This window comes from Vulpes lagopus, chromosome 8 (assembly GCF_018345385.1).
Source record: "Vulpes lagopus strain Blue_001 chromosome 8, ASM1834538v1, whole genome shotgun sequence".
Lineage (NCBI taxonomy): Eukaryota > Metazoa > Chordata > Mammalia > Carnivora > Canidae > Vulpes > Vulpes lagopus.
The window spans coordinates 118285074-118291520 of record NC_054831.1 but is presented as its reverse complement, the minus strand read 5'-3'; the positions used below and the strand labels follow the sequence as shown (position 1 = coordinate 118291520).

At 43.4% G+C, this 6447-nt stretch overlaps 1 protein-coding gene across 2 annotated transcripts in view; it reads right to left on the bottom strand.

Annotated features, from left to right (window-relative positions):
* PTP4A2 (protein tyrosine phosphatase 4A2) overlaps positions 1-6232 on the bottom strand; it is a 31650-nt gene extending 25418 nt beyond the window's left edge. For both annotated transcript variants that reach the window (XM_041766759.1, XM_041766758.1), the window contains exon 1: positions 5852-6232. The gene's annotated coding sequence lies outside the window, so the exon portion shown is untranslated. The remainder of the gene's footprint in view (positions 1-5851) is intronic.
* Between the last annotated feature and the right edge of the window lie 215 nt (positions 6233-6447).

Below are 6447 nucleotides of genomic sequence, written 5' to 3'. Positions count from 1 at the left end.
AACTCTTTGCTCAATGAGAAGAAACAAACAGGCCACGTTGGTGCGCATCTTATGATCTACTGAGTAGCTTCATAATTAACAAGCTTCACAAAAATAGACAACTTACTAATTCCTATGGCATAGGTGAATTATTTTTCCTACTAATCATATAGGAGTTTAAATTCTACTTGCTGATAACCTCCAACTAAAGATCTCAGTTCATCAGAGAAACAATTTAGGTTATAGTCTATGACTTAAAATTTGAAGTGATTTTCATCGAGAAAGATCTAAATTATTTGAATAATTTAAACCAATCACCAAAAGGAAACTTGTTTGTAACTACACGTGTGGAATGAAGAATAATGTCACTATAGTCTATTGTTTCTCCATCATATCCTTCTCAATTTGCTGACAAATCCTACCGATGACTCATATCCTTCTGCACTAACCAGTCACTCTGTTCCCTCATGATAGGCTTTTCACTAATAATGGAAAGTAGAAAACACATCAATTTGTTTTCCTACTAAAAACAGTAAATATCAACATATGTATATAAATCCAATTTATGGATACTGGATGATACAATCTAGTGAATGTCTCCTGTAAAAGACTGAAAAAAAAAAAACAAAACCTTATGCTCAAATATCAGCTAAAACTAAAGGACTACAAGAAAGCAGACTGATTGTGAATTTGAATTCTTGTCAAACGATACATTAGTTAAGAGCCAACATTTTTGACCACTGCAGAAATAAAAACACAAAGCAATTTATCTGATCTGCTAAAGCAAATATATCATGTGTGCATTTTATGCCAAAAGAATTAACATTTTCTGAGAAGAATGAAATTTCAACCCAAAAATACTATGAAAGGAATTAAATTTCTCTAAAGGTAAAGACCATTCTTATCGTCAAAATATTTTTTCAAAACAGGCTCAACTAGCAAAGAAAGGGGTCGTAGAAAAGCTTAAACTTCTCTGCAGTTTCAAAAGGCAATGTTGTGCAATGTAAATATACATTCAAATGATGAGATTTAGTTTCTAGGCCACTTAAAATGGAGTGGATGCTGTGTTACAGAACCTATGGGTATAAGAAATCAGTGCAGGAAAACAAAAAAACATTTGTATTAAAATCACATAAAAACTGTCGGTATAATCTGTCAACTCCTCATACATAGTCTTTTTTCTAGAAAAGTTTTTTTTTGTTGTTTTTTTGTTTTTGTTTTGTTTGTTTTGTTTTTTTAAGATTTTCTTTATTCATGAGAGACAGAGAGAGAGAGAGAGAGAGAGAGAGAGAGAGGCAGAGACACAGGCGGAGGAAGAAGCAGGCTCCATGCAGGGAGCCCGATGTGGGGCTTGATGCTGGGTCTCCAGGATCACGACCTGAGGCAAAGGCAGAAGCTCAACCACTGGACCACCCAGGCACCCCCAGGAAAGATTTTGTACCCTGTCAGTCTATGTTGATTGAACAGACAGTTCGGGGGGGGGGGGGGGGTCATTTTCTCACCTGGGTCCTGGTAACTCCACAGGGTAACTGTGGAAAGTGGACAGAGCCTGCAATGCTGTGTAGCTTCTTTCTTAAAAGTGCTAGAGTAGTGATAGTTTCTGGTTTAGCTTAGACCTCTACAACTCCAAGGAGCAAAAAAACAAAACAAAACAAAACATATAATATCTACTCGAGCTCTACACCAAGCAATCCTATAGGGCTGCAAGTCCCAAGAGAGTGGCCAGGAAGTCAAGGAAGCTAGAGAATGTGGTTCAGTCAATAAAACAAAAGATAACCAGAGAAAGCTACAGACACTTCTATACATATACTACCCCTAAAGATGAAAATGGATAAAAGGCTTTTCTAACATTCCAGATTAACAGGCTCAAATCACCTTTTCCCAAAAAAGTTGTAATTGCTGGTATCCATTGTTCACTAACAAACCCAAGGTACAAAATTATGTGAATTGTAGTATTACAGACTCTCACTTTATAAATTTAGAGAATAATCATCATTTCTATATAACCCAACTAGTATCTCAAGAAACATCTCAAAGCAGCAACATACCCCCACAAAAAAGGATCCAAGTAACTTTAGTATCGTTTAAAAAAAAAAAACCTAAAAACTAAATTTCAAACAAAAAAGGCCAACTTTAGAATATCCACTTAATTCCTATATAATGACCAGAGTTAATCAAAAAATGAAGTTTAGCAAGAGATTTAAAAGTAACTTAAGCCTCAAGGGGAAACTTTTTTCATCTACTGCCATCTATTTACTGATATTTTTAACTTAGATTTCAAAATCTGGAATTCAACAATTGATTCTATAAATCAATCTCCTTATCTGTACAAATGAAAGTGCCACTTATTCAAAGGATTATTATGAACTTTAATTAAGTAAGATGATTTATGATTCAGCATAATAAAATTCTCAAGAAGGGAATGTTGAAACCTGAAACATCATGTTGGACTTCACAAGGGTCCTAAGACCTCAAGATCTCTACTACGGCCCTACTCAATAAACATAACTAAGTCTACCGTGTTAAAATTATGGATCTTGATTTCCAGTTGCTCAAAGTTTTTAAAAATCCCCAACCTCTCTAAGTAATATAGCTGATTATATAGCATTTGAAAAAATTGAGCTAACTTGGGTTTCACTCTCACTTAAGTTTTACTCTTCCAAGAGCAACAGCTAAAAATTTATGTACTGTTCTTCTGCATCTTATTTGTAAGATGCAGTAAGAGGCTTCACTGATTACTAATCCCACATTCCAACAAAAAGGAACAGTACAAACCCTGTTAAATAAACCTCTACTAAATTTAAACTCTATGTGTCAAAAATCATAGTTCTATAACTACTGCATACAAAAATGCCACCTTTAAAAGACAAAATGTTAAATAAATAGAATAGGGTTAAATCTTAAAAATCTTTTATCTTGTTTCACACAAATGTCTTTTCAAGGAAATATAAATATGCGACTTCCAAACTTTTTAAGAAAGTTATATGCAAAAGCATTCAAATGTTTACTCTTCCCTAGTGCCACCAAAGTTCAATGATGTTGTAAATGGTTTCTGCTTATAAATTTAGTTAGTTCAAATTAAATATTACTTGACTGAGTCATGGAGGGAGTGGTTTGACTTTTGCTGTTCTGAGTCAGAATAGACCCAGTTCAGCAATTCTAAACAATTTTTCATTTGTATAGGTGTCCTAAATGCTGGCTTTTTCCAGTTACCAAATATAACAAACTGTTGCCTTAGTAGAAAGGTCTTAGTGGTAATATTTTGAATCTGTAGTTCAACTTATAATTAACAAAGTGCTTCCACATATATTTTCTTATTTGATCTTCACAATCTCCTGAGTTAAAATCTCATACAGCTGAACAGAGACTTTCACATAGGAGTGACAACTTCTAGTTGACTCTTAGCGCCAATAAATGCCCCAATAAATACACTCTTTCTCTCCCCCAAAATAAAAAACATAAAAGGCTGCTGGGTTTCTTTAATCAGACTTTCCTCTCCCAGACATATCCCAGGTGCCTCATAAAAACTATGTCTCAAAGCACACACCCTGGGGCCCCAAGAGTTTCAAGGCAGAATCTCCACCCACATAAAAGCCTAGCTTAGGCCCCAAAGAGCCTCAAGTCAGCATCTCCTAAATGATCCCCTTGCCTTCAGCCATCTAGTCTTCTGCATTAAATTCAACACTTCTCATGCCACCTAGTCTTCTGCATTAAATTCAACACTTCTCATCTGTACAAGCTGCTAGGTCACTGTGTGGTTGAGAAACCTCAAAGTGAGACAACCTATTGAGAGGGTGGTAATGGTGTAGTGGAAAAACCAAGGATTTAGGAGTCAGAAAGACCTGGGTTTTTAATCCAGCTCCAATTCTTATTATCTTGTGACCTAGGACAAGTTACTTAACTTCTTCTTTGAGTCTTTAGATCTCTTCATCTCATCACTGTAAATCATTGAGGGCTCATCACTGTATCGCAAGTGCCTAGCAAATAGAAACCACTCAGTATGTGCCAAATAAATGCAACCATCTTTATAGTAACTGAGAATTAAGTGAGAGTGTGTAAAAATACCTGGTACACAGTAGACCCTTAATACCAATTAATCCAATCTCCCACTAAATATTAGTTAACAATACTATTTACTATTTCTGAAAGCACCAAGCATGCTAGTGATGAAAAAAAAGGACACTCTAGAAAAACAATTTCTGACTCCTAATTAATTACACACTGATGTTCTGGCCTATAATTCTATTAGGTCTACTATTAAAAGGACTACCATACTCTTTGCTTATCCTATTGAAAGACTTCCAACTTCTGAGAAACTTCTCATCATTAAAGTGTAAAATCGGTATCAAGGTACTCTTATCAACAACCCCTACTTCCACAACACAAGAATCTGGCAAAAGTCTGTAACAATGTCCATTTACTATCCAATATGAAACAATTTTTAAAATGTCAAGATTAGAATATGGGCAAACAACTTCTCACCATCTTCACCAACACAATGGCACGCTGGCAAGTGATTCTGAAGCCTTAAAAATGTGTCATTCTGTAGCCTTCATTTCCTTTTGCACACTGAACAAGGCATAACTTCACTCACTTCCTGTCTGAAATTACTCTGTAATACAGAGCATGGCAGCAAATAACTACCATATTCTAATCCAGCAGCAGTTGTAGTTTAGTAATTCCAAACAGACAAGCATGCCTACAGTAGTGGTGCTACAACTGTTAAGACACTTTATATGCTTCTTGACAAACTCCAGGGAATAATATACTAGCCTCTGGTTGTTCCTCATCATCAGTGCTACATTATTTTTTTTTTTTCTTAAAAGATTTCTCCAGAAGAGTAGAAAAGAGCCAAAAGCCTAATAAAAAATTTTCCCATTTATGCAACGATAAAATACCTTTCGCCTGAAAAACTAGCAGTACTTTACAAAACAGCCTATACTTCTGAACACTCGGAAGGCAAAAGCCTAGGACCCTGGGCAATAATACGCAAGACTGTTTTAGTTAGCTCTCAGAGCGCCAGACTAGGATGGGATGGCGACCATGTCCTTGACAAATTCAGAAATTTATATCGATGTCACAAAGCATTTACCCCTCCACACACACACACACACCAAAAAAGCAGGACTTTTCTTTTAAAAATCCCAGAACCAGAGGACGATAGTGCTACTGGAAGAGATTCCTATACCGTTTTCTCACACTGGAACCCAAGAACTGAGGGCCAGGACGCTCCTGGAAAAGAAGCAGGATTCACCATCGCCACACACGGCGCCCACGACCTCTGAGAGCCTCCAGGGCGCCCGCTCACACACTGGACAATCCCAGGCACACCCTTCCACGCTCCCTCAGCTGCCATTCATCCTCTCCCCGGCCTCCCTCCTCACACCGCACTCAGGTTCCCCACACACACTCCCCCGCTCTACCCCATACACTCGCCGCCCTCCCTCTCCCACCTCCTCACTCTCCCCCTTGACCCCTCGCGCCCCGCGCACTGCCCCCCACGCCCCCTGTCCTCCACACGCACTGCCCCCGGACACGGCCCCCAAGTCGCTCAGCCACACTCCCCGCCCCGACTCCGTCTTCCCTCAGCGCACACGCACACCCAGCCCTCTCCCCAACTCACACCGTCCCCCCTCACGCACGCACATTCCCTCCCGACACTCCACATTCTTCCACACGCACCGTCCCCCCTTCCTCACCCACCCTCGCTCTCCACGCTTCCCGGCCGCACTCCCCCCGCCCCCGGCCCGGCCCGGCCCTCCTTCCGGGGACGTGTCTCGGGCCTGCACTAATGGCTGCGGCGCCTCCCGCCCTCCCCTTCCCCGAGGCCCCGGGAGCCGGAGCGGGGTCCGCCCGGGAGGAGCGCACTCACGCTGGCGAGCTGGGGACTGGGCATTGAAGTCCGGCGGCGGCGGGAGCGAGGAGGCGCCTCTCTCCTCAGTCACCTCGGCGGCGGCGGCGGCGGCGGTAGCGGTGGCGGCGGCGGCGACGACTCCCCCCCAGCCTCGGCGCGCGACACCCGGCCTGGCCCGGCGGCGGCGGCGGCGCGTGTCCACGAGTCCGTCTTGCTGCTGCTGCTGCGGCCGCCGCTGCGTCTCCTGCTGCCGCCGCTGGCCCCGCTGCCGCCGCTGCCCTGTGGCGTCGCCTCGCGCCGTGCCCGGCCGCCGCTGCCGCTCCAGCCGCTACCGGACGGACGACGGTTACAGCCCGGCCGATCGCGCCGCCGCCACCACCGCTGCGCGCGCAGCCGGAACCAGCTCCCGCCACCGCCCCTCAGGGGGCGCTGCGGGGCGCGGCGCGCACGCCCACTGGCCCGCCCCCCGCGCCCGCTGACTGGCTGGCGGGCCGGCTCGCGGGGCGGTTGGGCCCGCCCACCTGCCCCGCGGGGCTGTGACCCACTGCCCTCGGCGCCTCCCCCGCTCCTCCTCGTGGTTCGTTCCTCTCCGCACTCCCGGCTGCGGAAGGCGC